The following is an 18,329-nucleotide window of genomic DNA, read 5'->3' as shown; positions in this document are numbered from 1 at the left end:
TTTAGTATTTAGAGTTTATTATCATTGGTAAATTTGTTTATTGATTTGGTTGCTCTCTTCCTTTTTATATATATATATTTTTTTTCTGTTTTTCTCTTTTTGTGAGTGTGTATGTGTATGCTTCTTTGTATGATTTTGTCTGTATAACTTTGCTTTTACCACTTGTCCTAGGGTTCTGTCTGTCCTTTTTTTGTAGTATAGTTTTTAGTGCTTGTTATCATTGGTGGATTTGTTTTTTGGTTCGGTTGCTCTCTTCTTTCTTTCTTCTTTTATTACTTTTTAATTTTTTTATTTTTAATAATTTTTTATTTTAATAACTTTTATTTTATTATTTATTTATTTATTTCTCCCTTTTATTCTGAGCTGTGTGGATGACAGGGTCTTGGTGCTCCGGCCAGATGTCAGGCCTGTGCCTCTGAGGTGGGAGAGCCGAGTTCAGGACATTGGTCCACCAGAGACCTCCCAGCTCCATGTAATATCAAACTGCAAAGGCTCTCCCAGAGATCTCCATCTCAGCGCTAAGAGCCAGCTCCACTCAACGACCAGCAAGCTACAGTGCTGGACACCCTATGCCAAACAACAAGCAAGACAGGAACACAACCCCACCCATTAGCAGAGAGGCTGCCTAAAATCATAATAATTTCACAGACACCCCAAAACACACCAGTGAATATGGTCGTGTCCACCAGAAAGGCAAGATCCAGCCTCATCCACCAGAACACAGACACCAGTCCCCTCTACACAACCCACTGAACCAACTTTAGCCACTGGGGACAGACACCAAAAACAATGGGAACTACGAACCTGCAGCCTGCGAAAAGGAGACCCCAAACACAGTAAGTCAAGCAAATTGAGAAGACAGAGAAACACACAGCAGGTGAAGGAGTAAGGCAAAAACCCACCAGACCAAACAAATGAAGAGGAAATAGGCAGTCTACCTGAAAAAGAATTCAGAATAATGATAGTAAAGACGATCCAAAATCTTGGAAATAGAATGGAGAAAATATGAGAATCTTTGACAAGGACCTAGAAGAACTAAAGAGCAAACAAAAATTGATGAACAACACAATAAATGAAATTTAAAATTCTCTAGAAGGAATCAATAGCAGAATAACTGATGCAGAAGAATGGATAAGTGACCTGGAAGATAAAATAGTGGAAATAACTACTGCAGAGCAGAATAAAGAAAAAAGAATGAAAAGAATTAAGGACAGTCTCAGAGACCTCTGGGACACATTAAACACACCAACATTCGAATTATAGGGGTCCCAGAAGAAAAGAGAAAAAGAAAGGCACTGAGAAAATATTTGAAGAGATTATAGTTGAAACCTTCCCTAATAAGGGAAAGGAAGTAGTCAATCAAGTCCAGGAAGCACAGAGAGTCCCATACAGGATAAACCCAAGGAGAAACATGCCAAGACACATAATAATCCAACTATCCAAAATTAAATACAAAGAAAAAATATGAAAGCAGCAAGGGAAAAACAACAAATAACATACAAGGAAATCCCCATAAGGTTAACAGCAGATCTTTCAGCAGAAACTCTGCAAGCCAGAAGGGAGTGGCAGGACATATTTAAAGTGATGAAAGGGAAAAACCTACAACCAAGATGACTCTACCCAGCAAGGATCTCATTCAGATTTGACAGATAAATTAAAACCTTGACAGACAAGCAAAAGCTAAGAGAATTCAACACCACCAAACCAGCTTTACAGCAAATGCTAAAGGAACTTCTCTAGGCAAGAAACACAAAAGAAGGAAAAGATCTACAATAACAAACCCAAAACAATTAAGAAAATGGTAATAGGAATATACGTATCAATAACTAACTTAAATGTAAATGGATTAAATGCTCCAACCAAAAGACATAGACTGGCTGAATGGATACAAAAACAAGACCCATACATATGCTGCCTACAAGAGACCCACTTCAGACCTAGGGACACATACAGACTGAAAGTGAAGGGATGGAAAAAGATATTCCATGCAAATGGAAATCAAAAGAAAGCTGGAGTAGCAATTCTCATATCAGACAAAATAGACTTTAAAATAAAGACTGTTACAAGAAACAAAGAAGTACACTACATAATGATCAAGGAATCAATCCAAGAGAAGCTATAACAATTGTAAATATTTATGCACCCAACATAGGAGCACCTCAATACATAAGACAAATGCTAACAGCCATAAAAGGGGAAATTGACAGTAACACAATCATAGTAGGGGACTTTAACACCCCACTTTCACCAATGGACAGATCATCTAAAATGAAAATAAATAAGGAAACACAAGCTTTAAATTATACATTAACAAGATGGACTTAATTGATATTTATAGGACATTCCATCCAAAAACAACAGAATAAACTTTCTTCTCAAGTGCTCATGGAACATTCTCCAGGATAGATCATATCTTGGGTCACAAATCAAGCCTTGGTAAATTTAAGAAAATTGAAATCGTATCAAGTATCTTTTCCAACCACAACACTATGAGACTAGATATCAATTACAGGAAAAAGACTGTAAAAAATACAAACACGTGGAAGCTAAACAATACACTACTAAATAACCAAGAGATCACTGAAGAAATCAAAGAGGAAATCAAAAAATACCCAGAAACAAATGACAATGAAAACACAATAACCCAAAACCTATGGGATGCAACAAAAGCAGTTCTAAGAGGGAAGTTTCTAGCAATACAATTCTACATCAAGAAACAAGAAACATCTCAAATAAACAATCTAAACTTACACCTAGAGCAATTAAAGAAAGAAGAACAAAAAAACAAAAGGAAAGAAATCATAAAGATCAGATCAGAAATAAATGAAAAAGAAATGAAGGAAACAATAGCAAAGATCAATAAAACTAAAAGTTCTTTACTTTTTGGTTCTTTGAGAAGATAAACAAAATTGATAAACCATTAGCCAGACACATCAAGAAAAAAAGGGAGAAGACTCAAATCAACAGAATTAGAGATGACAAATGAGAAGTAACAACGGACACTGCAGAAATACAAAGGATCATGAGAGATTACTACAAGCAACTATATGCCAATAAATTGGACAACCTGGAAAAAATGGACAAATTCTTAGAAAAGCACAACCTTCTGAGACTGAACCAGAAAGAAATATAAAATATAAACAGACCAATCACAAGCACTGAAATTGAGACTGTGATTAAAAATCTTCCAACAAACAAAAGCCCAGGACCAGACGGCTTCACAGGCGAATTCTATCAAACACTTAGAGAAGAGCTAACACCTATCCTTCTCAAACTCTTCCAAAACATAGCAGAGGGAGGAACACTCCCAAACTCATTCTACGAGGCCACCATCACCCTGATACCAACACCAGGTAAGGATGTCACAAAGAAAGAAAACTACAGACCAATATCACTGATGAATATAGATGCAAAAAACCTCAACAAAATACTAGCAAACAGAATCCAACAGCACATTAAAAAGATCATACACCATGATCCAGTGGGGTTTATCCCAGGAATGCAAGGATTCTTCAATATATGCAAATCAATCAATGTGATACACCATATTAACAAATTGAAGGAGAAAAGCCATATGATCATCACAATAGATGCAGAAAAATCTTTTGACAAAATTCAACACCCACTTATGATGAAAACCCTCCACAAAGTAGGCATAGAGGGAACTTACCTGAACATAATAAAGGACATATATAACAAACCCACAGCCAACATCAGTCCCAATAGTGAAACACTGAAACCGTTTCCTCTAAGATCAGGAACAAGACAAGGTTGTCCACTCTCACCATTACTATTCAACATAATTTTGGAAGTTTTAACCACAGCAATCAGAGAAGAAAAATAAATAAAAGGAATCCAAATCAGAAAAGAAGTAAAGCTGTCACTGCCTGCAGATGACATGATACTGTACATAGAGAATCCTAAAGATGTTACCAAAAAACTACTAGAGCTAATCAATGAATTTGGTAAAGTAGCAGGATACAAAATTAATGCACAGAAATCTTGCCTTCCTATACAATAATGATGAAAATTCTAAAAGAGAAATTAAGGAAACACTCCCATTTACCATTGCAACAAAAAGAATAAAATACCTAGGAATAAACCTACCTAAGGGGACAAAAGACCAGCAAAAAACTATAAGACACTGATGAAAGAAATTAAAGATGATACAAACAGTTGGACAGATATACCATGTTCTTGGATTAGAAGAATCAACATTGTGAAAATGATTATACTACTCAAAGCAATCTACAGATTCAGTGCAATCCCTATCAAACTACCAATGGCATTTTTCACAGAACTAGAACAAAAAATTTCACAATTTGTGTGGAAACACAAAAGACCCCGAATAGCCAAAGCAATCTTGAGAAAGAAAAATGGAGCTGGAGGAATCAGGCTCACAGACTTCAGACTATACTACAAAGCTACAGTAATCAAGACAGTATGGTACTGGCACAAAAACAGAAGTATAGATCAATGGAACAGGATAGAAAGCCCAGAGATAAACCCACACACATATGGTCACCTTATTTTTGATAAAGGTGATAAGAATATATAATGGAGAAAAGACAGTCTCTTCAATAAGTGGTGCTGGGAAAACTGGACAGCTACATGTAAAAGAATGAAATTAGAACACTCCCTAACACCATACACAAAAATAAACTCAAAATGGATTAGAGACCTAAATGTAAGACTGGACACTATAAAACTCTTAGAGGAAAACATAGGAAGAACACTCTTTGACATAAATCACAGCAAGATCTTTTTTGATCCATCTCCTAGAGTAATGGAAATAAAACCAAAAATAAACAAATGGGACCTAATGAAACTTCAAAGCTTTTGCACAGCAAAGGAAACCATAAACAAGACGAAAAGACAACTCTCAGAATGGGAGAAAATATTTTCAAATGAAGCAACTGTTAAAGGACTAATCTCCAAAATTTACAAGCAGCTCATGCAGCTCAATATCAAAAAGACAAACAACCCAATCCAAAAATGGGCAGAAGATCTAAATAGACATTCCTCCAAAGAAGATATACAGATTGCCAACAAACACATGAAAGAATGCTCAACATCATTAATCATTAGAGAAATGCAAATCAAAACTACAAAGAGGTAACACTGCATACCAGTCAGAATGGCCACCATCAAAAGATCTACAAACAATAAATGCTGGAGAGGGTGTGGAGAAAAGGGAACCCTCTTGCACTGTTGGTGGGAATGTAAACTGATACAGCCACTATGGAGAACAGTATGGAGGTTCCTTAAAAAACTAAAAATAGAACTACCATACGACCCAGCAATCCCACTACTGAGCATATACCCTGAGAAAAACATAATTCAAAAAGAGTCATGTACCACAATGTTCATTGCAGCTCTATTTACAATAGCCAGGACATGGAAGCAACCTAAGTGTCCATCGACAGATGAATGGATAAAGAAGATGTGACACATATATAAAACGGAATATTACTGAGCCATAAAAAGAAACGAAATTCTTTGTAGTGAGGTGGATGGACCTAGAGTCTGTCTTACAGAGGGAAGTAAGTCAGAAAGAGAAAAACAAATACCGTATGCTAACACATATGTACGGAATCTAAAAACAAGGCTCTTAAGAACCTAGGCACAGGATAGGAGTAAAGATGCAGACATCGAGAATGGACTTGAGGACACAGGGAAGGGGAATGTTAAGCTGGGATGAAGTGAGAGAGTGGCATAGACATATACACACTACCAAATGTAAAATAGATAGCTAGTGGGAAGCAGCCACAAAGCACAGGGAGATCAGCTCGGTGGTTTGTGACCACCTAGAGGAGTGGGGTAAGGAGGGTGGGCGGGAGACGCAAGAGGGAGGCGATATGGGGATATACGTATATGTATAGCTGATTCACTTTGTTACAAAGCAGAAACTAACACCCCACTGTAAAGCAATTAGACTCCAATAAAGATATTTTTAAAAATAAATAAATAAAATTATTCATCAGGATAAAAAAAATAATATTGTATCATTATTGTTACATAATCTTGTAAGATATATGAATCATAATCCTTATATATGTTATGTGTTACATATTATATATTATGTAGACGTGTATTTTATGTATATAAACACATACATATGTATTATATACTATTAATAAATAAAATAGGACATGTTAGTATATATACTATTATTATGTATTATTTAATAAATAATAACATACTATGTTATTTTATATGATATGATATTTAACCTTTAATATAAAATATATTATTATATATGATGACAATTAATAAAATTAAGTAGAAACACCGACACCCCTTAGCCCTCACACCACTCCAGCTGTCACTGTTCTTTCTTCTTCCCTTTCTGTTGAAGTTCTTCCCAGTGTTGTCCATCCTCCCATCTTCATTTCCTTATCTTGAACCTTCCTCCTCCTCCCATCCCATCCTGACCTCTGCCCCATCGTCCCTCCAGAGGTCACCAGCAGCCTCTGGGTCACTGAGTTTAGTGGGCGGTCTCGGTCTTCAGCTCACCTGCCTGTCCGCGGCCTCTGCTACTGCTGAGATGCCCTCTTTCTTGGCCCCCTCCTCGCCTGGTCTCCATGGGCCACACTCTTTCTTTCCCCCTACTTCTCTGGCTGCTCCTTCTCAGCCTCCTTTAGCAGACTATCTCCTCTGCTGTGGCTTGGAGGTTCCTCAAAATCCCATCCAAGGTGCTTTTCTTATTCTCTTCCTTCATCCATTTCCTTGGCCTCATCTGTACCCTAAGCTGGGTCATCGGTTATTGCTGGCCTCTCCAGCCAGACATCTCCCTGGAGCTCTAGATTCATCCCTCTGATGGCTCTGCTGGGCTGTCAGCACCTCCAAACTAAACTCCTGACCTTCTCTAGGCCAACCCTTCTCCAGGGCTCCCTGTCTCAGGATGGGCTAAAGACCTTACTGGGTTTGTCCCGGCTGCCCCCGAGCTCTGGTAAGTGGCCCCGGAATGAGCATGGGCCTCAACCAGGACAACAGGAGGCTTCCCCTGGGATTTTTCTAAGTGGATCTAATGGAGAAAACTCCCTGGCCTCTTGCATGTGAAAGCCGCAGGCGTGTGAGATGGGGGTCCTAGAGAAAACCTGTCTGCCACCAAGAAAATGGCGAGTCCAGGCAAAATCGAGGGTCCTGGGGCTGCAAGCTCATTCCAGTCCCCCAGGCCCCTGCCTGCCTTCCTGCATTGCTGCCCTTGGTTTGTTGAGCGCTTATATATCCACCCAGTAACCCCTCTTCTTTGCTTAAGCTAGTTTCAGTTAGGTTCTGGTCACTGGCCGCTAGAGGGTACTGACCACCATGGCCCCTCCCCCAAACCATCACAGCCACTGCCCATCAGGCTCCTGCCCAGCTCTCGATCCACCCACTCCTCTCCACCCCGGTGCGCTGTCACCTCTCACCAAGACCCCTGCACCAGTCGCCTTTCTGTCATCCCAGTCGCTCTCTCCCATTCCAATCTGGCCACCGCACAGCAGCCCAGCCCAGATAAAGAGAAGCATGGCACCTTCTTCTATGCCTAGAAGTGCAGAAGGCAAGTCACAGCAAGACCGATTTTTTGTTATTTGGAGGAAACTCACATTCCAGTGGTCCCTCCAGCCATATACATGGGGGGCAGCGTGCACCTCTTGCCCTGGGAAGAGAATACAACACAGACCCAGGGACTAGCAGTGCGGCCCATGATATGCAGAACATGTCGGGGGTGCAGAGAGCCGGGGGCTGTTGGCATCAAGACCCAGGGCACCTGGAGAGTGAAGAAGCCAAGACACACTAGTTCTCCCGGCCTCTTGAAGTGAGGAAAGCACCCATAGGGGGATTAAAGTGTGACCTAGGTCTGTTGGCTGGAAAGGACAAGCAGACCCCTAATGAGAGTGTGGCTGGTGTTCCAGGCCCCATGAGAGCCCAATGGGCTGGTGGGGGCCGAGGCTGGATGCTCCATGGATCCAGCTCCCCAGCCTGGGGTAGAGCCTTTAGGAACAAGCAGAAAGGCCTTGATCTCTGTGGGGACCGGAACAGTGTGGGAGCATCACTGCAGCTGTAGTAACGTGACATCAGAGCCAAGTCGAGCCTCTGCGAAAGTCACAATGGCAGAAGTAGATTCATGCCTCTCCAGTTGTCTTCCTCGTGTTTGAGTGCCAGGCTTCAAACCCAGTCTGCCCTGGGCGCTAGGACAATTCTGGATAGAGGCGGCTGGTGGTGGTTGGGGGGGGGGGTCCTGAAGAGGGCAATGCTGGCCTTTCTGCCAACACGATTATGTGTAGACTAAATAATCAATGGAAAGAAAATAAGAGACATGGTCACATCTGTACCCCAAGCTTAGTTATGGCTCATGGGTGACATTTATAGACAATCCAGTGAGGTTTTAGGCCCAGAGCTAGAGGCCAGGGCAGCAAATGCCGCTGCCAGGAGTGGAACCAACGAGCCTCATCATACGGAAGCCGGGATTAGAGGCCTCCAGTCTCCTCTCAGAAGGAGCCTGGGTGTTAGGAGATAGCTAAAAGATAAGATGAAGGTGCCTCCCTACGCGTCACCAAGGAAGTAGCCACCCAAAAATGCCACCTGTGGAAAACAGGCTGTAATCCTGGGCCGGATCGCCCCTGGCTGATCTGACAAAAGCAGTGTTCTGGCCCTACAAGGGGGAGCACCAGATGGGCAGTGAACCAACCAGCAGGCCAGCGCAGTTTCCTGCCTGTATTTATCATGCTTCAGTAACCAAGAACGCGAGGGAGAGAGTTGAAATGCTCACCATTAAGATTTTAACACCGTGAGAGGCTTCCAAGTCTCACTGCATTTCAGTATCACCGAAAGAAACTCAGGTAGTATTTAGACCCCGGGGAAAGCAAAGGTCCCCTGGTTCCTCAACAACCCGGTAAATCCACCAGTCCTCTTAGACCAGACCTTGACGAGTGTCTGTCTTCTCTGTTACAACAAAACACTTCCCACCAAGGCCACTGTGAGCTTTTGTTTTGTTAATTAATGGAACTGAGGACACTTTACAGCCTTCTCAGGAACTTTGCAGAGGGCAGTGCTACTTCCCAGCCCCTCCTTAGGGCTTCTGCCCTCAGACCCCAACAAGGGGTCCACTGCCCTGGGTCCCCCCACTACGGAGGGTCCTGCACTGACACTTTCTCTGGCCACGCCCTCCATGGGGGTGGAGTCAGCAGGGCCAAAGGAACATGCCTTTGGTGTTACCCCATGCTCTGGAAATCCAGGACCCCAGAATTCCATGCCCCAGCAGCCCCTGACCCACTTCTGGTGTCTGCACAGTTTCTTCCCAGAGCATATGCTCATATCCCCAAGGACTTACAGCGTGGCCAAAGGGCAGCTGTTTGTACGGAGGGTATGGACAGAGCCTGGACGTGAGGTCTAGGTGTCCACACGTATGCACACAAGGCCACCTGTGGCATGGGATGGACCCCACATTGGGAAGAAAAGGCTCAGGCTAGTAGTTAGAGACTGGGGATCAGCTCTCCCCACACTGTCATTTTTTGTGTGTGGGACTCCAGTGAGTCTGAGAAGTCTAAATTTGACCCTGGCCTTCCATCCTATTATGAACATATATTTACAAAGGCAGGAATTTAGAACCTAATTAACTTAAAATGTTTAGCTATATAGGATGTGAGCTTCTGGAGTATTCTAGCCCTGCACGCCCAAAGGTCCAGAGCAGTTATGTTGGTCAGGTGCGCCCCTTGTTGGCCCTGCTGAGATTGTTGGAGGCAAAGACCACCTCTAGAGAGGAGGGACTCCTGTTGCACGCTCTGCAGTCAGGATCTTCTGAATGGATAAAACGATGGAAACTGAGAGCATCAAGCTTATATTTATTTATACACTACCAAATGTAAAATAGATAGCTAGTGGGAAGCAGCCGCATAGCACAGGGAGATCAGCTCAGTGCTTTGTCCAACTAGAGGGGTGGGATAGGGAGGGTGGGAGGGAGACGCAAGAGGGAGGGGATATGGGGATATATGTACAAATATAGCTGATTCACTTTGTTATACAGCAGAAACTAACACACCATTGTAAAGCAATTATACTCCAATAAAGATGTTTAAAAAAAGTTTAAATTTATTTAAAATGAGGTTAACGATGCGTGTGTGTGTGTGTCTGTGGATGTGTGTGGTTGTGCTCATGTTTATGTGTGGGGTGTGCATGGGGGGGGTGTCTGCATGTGTGTTTGTATGTCCATGCATTAGTTTTAAGAATAGTAGAAGCTGTCCTTTAGAAGTCTGAAGTAGTGAAAGTTTTATGTTGTCCCTCACTGTATAATTCAAAATTAATCTTCAATTACCAAAAATTAGTCCCCCCCAATTCTGTTCCACCCCCCGATATTGATTAGTTCTTCATTTTACAGATGAGGAAACTGTAGCTTAGGGATGTTGAGTGACTTGCCCAAGGGCAGAGAGCTCATGAGCACAGGACCAGGATTCAGTCCAAGCAGGGTGGCTCCAGAGCTCTGGAACACTGCTAACTATTGTGCGTGGCCTCTTGGCTGGGAGAACAGATTCTAATGAGCTGGGCCATCGTGCAGGCTGCTCAAAAGGTGGGGACTCTGGAAGCCAGGCAGTGAATACTGGATATTAGATAAGTGTTAAGGGCTACTCAGAAATCAGATAGGTTCTTAGGTCTTGGATGAGTAATAAGGCTCTCTGATCATCCTTGATCCCTTTGCTGGTGACTAAAAGGGACTAAGGGCCATGATAGCACTGCTGGGGGTTGCCTGCCAAAACATGGAACAGTACTGTACTGCTTAGGGCTCTTTCTGCATTGGAAGTGGAGAAAGGAAATGTTGCCACCTGGTGGACATCTTTGGTAGTGTCAGTAGGGGGCCCACCAGCCTTAGCAGGTATGGGGCAAGGAAGCTTTCTTGTGTCCTAGTGGATGATCATTTTCAAGTGTCTTAAAAACCATTGTTTCATATATTTTATCCATTTCTTTTTGTTTTTTTAGGCAGGATAAATGTCTCTGGTACTCCATCTTAGCTGAATTCCTAATAACTCACTTTCTGTTGTTGTTTTTCTCTTCAATGATTTGGAAGCTATATTGCCTTTAATGACGATTTTCTCTAAATTTTTATAAATCATCTCTAAGTTCACAACTTTATATGTAATTGAACCAGTATTCCCTTAATGGTCTTAAAAATGAAAAATCTGGGGAGGAACCAAGATGGCGGAGTAGAAGGACGTGCTCTCACTCCCTCTTGTGAGAACACCAGAATCACAACTAGCTGCTGGACAATCATCGACAGGAAGACACTGGAACTCACCAAAAAAGATACCCCACATCCAAAGACAAAGGAAAAGCCACAACGAGACAGTAGGAGGGGTGCAATCACAGTAAAATCAAATCCCATAACTGGTGGGTGAGTGACTCACAGACTGGAGAACACTTATACCACAGAAGTCCACCCACTGGAGTGAAAGTTGTGAGCCCCACGTCGGGCTTCCCAACCTGGGGGTCTGGCAACGGGAGGAGGAATTCCTAGAGAATCAGACTTTGAAGGCTAGCGCGATTTGCTTGCAGGACTTCGACAGGACTGGGGGAAACAGAGACTCCACTCTTGGAGGGCACACACAGAGTAGTGTGTGCATCGGGACCCAGGGGAAGGAGCAGTGACCCCAGGGGAGACTGAACCAGACCTACCTGCTAGTGTTGGAGGGTCTCCTGCAGAGGCGGAGGGTGGCTGTGTGTCACTGTGGAGACAAGGACACTGACAGCAGAAGTTCTGGGAAGTACTCCTTGGCATGAGCCCTCCCAGAGTCTGTCATTAGCCCCACCAAAGAGCCCAGGTAGGCTCCAGTTTGGGTTGCCTCAGGCCAAACAACCAACAGGGAGGGAACTGAGCCCTACCCATCAGCAGTCAAGTGGATTAAAGTTTTACTGAGCTCTGCCCACCAGAGCAACAGCCAGCTCTACCCACCACTAGTCCCTCCCATCAAGCCTCTTAGATAGCCTCATCCACCAGAGGGCAGACAGCAGAAGCAAGAAGAACTACAGTCCTGCAGCCCGTGGAACAAAAACCACATTCACAGAAAGATAGACAAGATGAAAAGGCAGAGGGCTATGTACCAGATGAAGGAACAAGATAAAACCCCAGAAAAACAACCAAATGAAGTGGAGATAAGCAACCTTCCAGAAAAAGAATTCAGAATAATGATAGTGAAGATCATCCAGGACCTCAGAAAAATAATGGAGGCAAAGATCAAAAAGATGCAAGAAATGTTTAACAAAGACCTAGAAGAATTAAAGAACAAACAAGCAGAGAGCTCATGAGCACAATACAATACAATATTGAACAATACAATAACTGAAATGAAAACTACACTAGAAGGAATCAATAGCAGAATAACTGAGGCAGAAGAACGGATAAGTGACCTGGAAGACAGAATGGTGGAATTCACTGCTGTGGAACAGACTAAAGAAAAAAGAATGAAAAGAAATGAAGACAGCCTAAGAGACCTCTGGGACAACATTAAATGCAACAACATTCGCATTATAGGGGTCCCAGAAGGAGAAGAGAGAGAGAAAGGACCAGAGAAAATATTCGAAGAGATTATAGTTGAAAACTTCCCTAACATGGGAAAGGAAATAGCCACCCAAGTCCAGGAAGCGCAGAGTCCCATACAGGATAAACCCAAGGAGAAACATGTCAAGACACATAGTAATCAAACCGGCAAAAATTAAAGACAAAGAAAAATTATTGAAAGCAGCAAGGGAAAAATGACAAATAACATACAAGGGAACTCCCGTAAGGTTAACAGCTGATCTCTCAGCAGAAACTCTACAAGCCAGAAGGGAGTGGCATGATATACTAAAAGTGATGAAAGGGAAGAACCTACAACCAAGACTACTCTACCCAGCAAGGATCTCATTCAGATTCGATGGAGAAATCAAAAGCTTTACAGACAAGCAAAAGCTAAGAGAATTGAGCACCACCAAACCAGCTCTACAAAAAATGCTAAAGGAACTTCTCTAAGTGGGAAACAAAAAAGAAGAAAAGGACCTACAAAAACAAACCCAAAACAATTAAGAATATGGTCACAGGACATATCGATAATTACCTTAAACATGAATGGATTCAATGCTCCAACCAAAAGACACAGGCTTGCTGAATGGATACAAAAACAATACCTGTATATATGCTGTCTACAAGAGACCCACTTCAGACATAGGGACACATACAGATTGAAAGTGAGGGGATGGAAAAAGATATTCCATGCAAATGGAAATCAAAAGAAAGCTGGAGTAGCTATACTCATATGAGATAAAATAGACTTTAAAATAAAGAATGTTACAAGAGACAAGGACGGACACTACATAATGATCAAGGGATCAATCCAAGAAGAAGATTTAACAATTATAAATATATATGCACCCAACAGAGGAGCACCACAATACATAAGGCAACTGCTAACAGCTATAAAAGAGGAAATCAAGAGTAACACAGTAATAGTGGGGGACTTTAACAGCTCACTTACATCAATGGACAGATCATCCAAAATGAAAATAAATAAGGAAACAGAAGCTTTAAATGACACAATAGACCTACAATGAGGTATCACCTCACACCAGTTAGAATAGGCATCATCAGAAAATCTACAAACAACAAATGCTGGAGAGGGTGTGGAGAAAAGGGAACCCTCTTGCACTGTTGGTGGGAATGTAAATTGATACAGCCACTATGGAGAACAGTATGGAGGTTCCTTAAAAAACTAAAAATAGAATTACCATATGATCCAGCAATCCCGCTATTGGGCATATACCCAGAGAAAACCATAATTCAAAAAGACACATACACCCCAATGTTCACTGCAGCACTATTTACAACAGCCAGGTCATGGAAGCAACCTAAATGCCCATCGACAGACGAATGGATAAAGAAGCTGTGGCACATATATACAATGGAATATTAGCCATAAAAAGAAACAAAATTGAGTCATTTGTTGAGATGTGGATGGATCTAGAGACTGTCATACAGAGTGAAGTAAGTCAGAAAGAGAAAAACATATATCGTATATTAATGCATGTATGTGGAACCTAGAAAAATGGCACAGATGAACCGGTTTGCAGGGCAGAAGTTGAGACACAGATGTAGAGAACAAACGTATGGACACCAAGGGGGGAAAACCGCGGTGGGATGGGGATGATGGTGTGCTGAATTGGGCGATTGGGAATGACATGTGTACACTGATGTGTATAAAATTGATGACTAATAAGAAACGGCAGTATAAAACAAACAAAACAACTAATACTAAACTTTCTTTGGGTCATTTGTATGGAAATATGTTAATATAAATGTTTCAGACATGACATGAAATTTCTAAAAATCTTATATGTTCTGGTATAATGTTATAAGTCATAATTCTAGTTATTACTTTAAAATGTATATCTCAGAAATAACTAAATTTCCTTTTCAATTGCATTATTATGAACTTTCATCAAATCTTTAACCGTGGTCATTTTTAAGTCTTTTGTCATTTACAGACAGTCGGGGTGTACTCTGATGCTTTTGCAAAAATGTTCCTATAAAAGGGTTTCATCTTCAAGGAATTCATGGAAAAGACTCTGACAAGTACAGGTTTCTGGTAACTGACTATACCGCTGAACTGAATGAATAAGCGTTTTCAGAACTCTAATGGAAAACTGATGAATTCATAAAAGTGCTAACAAAAGATCAAGATAAAAAAATTAATTACCTGGGACTGAGTGAACTGATGAGGATGATTACAATTTTTGTGACTTTCTGTTTGAATAAAAAAAAAAATCCCACAAGGACTCAGAGGCAAAAAATATACAAATCAATTTTCACTGCAAAGTAAAGGAGCTGTTACAGTGGAGGATTCCTGGACTGAATGTCAATATTATGACATAGTGTGAGTGTGTTTCGTGTTTGGTAATTGCAGTCATTGCTGCTTTTGTTGTGGTCATCCATTTACAATGCTTGGTGTCAGTTTATTTATCCCTTGTAAAAATAAAATACAGTGTGTGTGTGAGAAAAAAAATGAAAAATCTATTAGGTCCCTCTCATCAATAATGATAAATTCAGCATATTTTGCTTCTCTGCTGTTCCAAGTGTGTGTGTGTGTATTCCAATAACTACTTTTTAAACAATTGCTTTAAGTTTGTTAAATTAACAATGAAAAACTAGACTTAGGTATAAACTTGTTTGATTTAATTGCTCACGACCATTTTTAATCCCATGTCCTTCCCATTCTCATTTACTTAGATTGATTTCCCAATCAACTGGACACATGATTGGCTAATTTTTCCGTGCTGGGTTTGAGATCCTTACCTGTCTAAACATATCTTTATGCTCTCCTCATTCATCAACAATCTTCAACTTGCCGTTGACTGCCCATGCCTCGTTTTAAAATACAGCACTGTGGGCTTCCTGGTGGCGCAGTGGTTGAGAGTCCGCCTGCCGATGCAGGGCACACGGGTTCGTGCCCCGGTCCGGGAAGATCCCACATGCCGCAAAGCGGCTGGGCCCATGAGCCATGGCCGCTGAGCCTGCGCGTCTGGAGCCTGTGCTCCACAACGGGAGAGGCCACAACAGTGGCCCGCACCGCAAAAAAAAAATAAAATAAAATATGGCATTGTTTCTCATCATCAAAAAAAAATTTTTTTTATCTTAGTTTAAAGTGCTCCCTTTTCATGACTGGCTGGTCTTTTCTGATAAGTGGCGATTAATAAAGATTTTCTTAACCTTCTTGCTTTTTGCAGTAACTCAGCTACATTGAGGAGCATGTCTCCGCATTTCTCAGACTGGCTCCTGCTTTTGAACTACTAAATCATTACCGCGCTATTTTTCTCCATGCTTATTCCTGAAAGAGTTCGATCTCTATCAGATTAAAGATGGTTCCCGTCAGAGATGTGTGGCTCCCTGTCCAAAGGTCCAAAGGAAGAGAGAAAGAAAGATTTCCGTTTCTAATGGTTACCTTTTGTCAGATTAGAGGTTACCTGTGTGGCAGCAGTGGAATCTGCAAAACTTGGCTGAAAATTTCCTTTTTCATATTTATGAGAGTGGCCGGCATTCGTGGGGGGTCCTGGCACTCTGACCCTTGTCAGGATCCCGGTGCTGAGGCATCCCCTCTCTCCCCTTGTTACCTAGACCTTGCAAACAGGGTTCCAGCTGTGTGAATCCTGCACCTGGCTCTCTGCCTTGAGGCCAGGCTTGCCCTCCCCCAGCATTTCCCCAGTGTCCCAGGTGTCCCTCACTGCTATCAGCTAGCTGGCTTCCACTGCGGGTCCTTTCACCCTCCTCACCAGGCAACCTCCCCTTTCTCACGCGATTGGTTGACCCTAAATCTTCCCTCCAGCACTATACACTGTGAAGAAATTCCTCAGCTTTTCTGGCCGGTAGAGGGCACTCTGCTCCCATGTTTGGATCCCTTTCGTCCTTGCAGTAGAAATTTAGGAGGAGGAGGAGGTGGCGGATGCGGGGGTGGGGAGTTGTTCAACCTGTGCGTTTGCATCAGCACCTTCAGCTGCAGCCAGCCTTATAAAGCGATGTCAGCACGCTGACTATGGTCCCTGGCCTGATCAGTGCACACAGCTGTGCGAAGACAGAGCTGAGACGTTGTACTGCTTACAGGCAGTTTCCTTGGTGACTTCAGGAGAGGAGAAACTGATGGCTTTGGGGCAGGGGAGAACCTCGGCTCCTGGGGGGAGCCTGTGGGGGCTTTGGGGCACCTGGATGCAGCAGGAGACTGCAATTTTTGGAACAGGTGGGCCTGGGAGTGATGATCAGATCTGCTTCTGTAGAGGTCTCTTTGCTCAAGACACTGGGCAATGGGCAGTAGTGGGAAGAACTTGGTTACCTAGAAGACCTCGGTTTGAATTTGGTCTTCCCCACATGTTAACCTGTGGTTCATGACAGTTTTCTTTTTTTTTTTTTTTTTTGCGGTACGTGGGCCTCTCACTGTTGTGGCCTCTCCCGTTGCGGAGCACAGGCTCCGGACGCGCAGGCTCAGCAGCCATGGCTCACGGGCCTAGCCGCTCCGCGGCATGTGGGATCTTCCTGGACCGGGGCACGAACCTGTGTCCCCTGCATCGGCAGGAGGACTCTCAACCACTGCGCCACCAGGGAAGCCCCAGTTTTCTTATTTCTGAGCCTGTTTCCTCATCTGTAAACTGGGTAATGATAATAGGATCGCCTTTCTGGTTTTATGGGGATTAAATGAGGTGCTACGTATAAGACACTTAAGCAGCACCTGACTGATGTGTGTGGACCCTCCACAAACACTGAGCTCCTTATTTGAGTAAAGAAGAGTTGGAAGGGGGCAAAATGGCTCTTTCCTCCTCTTCTTCCTCTCCTCTAGTGTCTCTGTTCCCCTTTTGCCCTTTGGGGTGATGTCTTAGCTTTCCCCAGCCCTCTGATCCTGGCCTGACACCTCTTTCCATTCCAGCCTGTGAACCTCTCCTGTTTGTTTCTGCAAGCCTTCCCCATCCCAACACATCAAAACTGACCTTCCTCCACAGAGCTGTTTGCAAATCCACCTGGCCTTTCCCTTCTCAGAGGACCGTAGCATTTTATTACCTCCCTCCCCAGTCCGAACTCAATGATTCATATGTCCAGGTTTCCATGCGTGAGGTTTCCAGGATAAAAGTTTCCATACATGGAGCCCCTCTCTGGCTTCTGCTCCCCAGGGAGCTGGAAGAACTGGGTGGCTGAGAGAGATGGGTCACACACCGGGAAGCCAAGCACAGTAGATTTACTAGGGTAATATCTGCGGGTGAGAAGACAGCACGTACATACAGAAATCCATGGCCAGAGATACTGCCCAGCACCACAAACACCAAAGCAGAGGGGGGCTCAGGAAGTGGCTCTGGAAAGTTCTCTTGACAATCCGAGGGCAGCTTTGGTGCTCAGAGATTCAAACAGAAAACCGTACAAAACCAACCCATAAATATATATATATTATGTATATAATGTGTGTATATATATATATAAAATTGCAAAATAAAAGCCCAAGAAACGAACCAATCTGCACATCAGCGGCTCAAAAAGTGTTAGCGTAAAGGCAAAACCACTTGTGGGAAAGAAGCACAATCCGGGGGGCTGGCATTTCAGCGGCAGAAAGAGTATTTGCATGGAACCCCTATTTGAAACTTCACAATACTAGGAAAAGCTAAACACAGACCATGTATGTACAAGGGAAGACGATTGTCAGACACAGACGTTTCACCGAAACCGTCCACAGCTCTAGAGAACACAGCACTCTACCTAGACCCCCGTGTGCTCCACCACCAGGTGAGCCAGGCTCACAACCGTTTCTGCTCCCCCCCACTCCCGCCTCTTCCTGAGAAAGGGCGTGGGACTC

Source organism: Delphinus delphis, chromosome 12, assembly GCF_949987515.2.
Source record: "Delphinus delphis chromosome 12, mDelDel1.2, whole genome shotgun sequence".
In the NCBI taxonomy this organism is placed as follows: domain Eukaryota; kingdom Metazoa; phylum Chordata; class Mammalia; order Artiodactyla; family Delphinidae; genus Delphinus; species Delphinus delphis.
The sequence above is the reverse complement of the archived record's forward strand: the minus strand, read 5'-3'. Positions refer to the sequence as shown.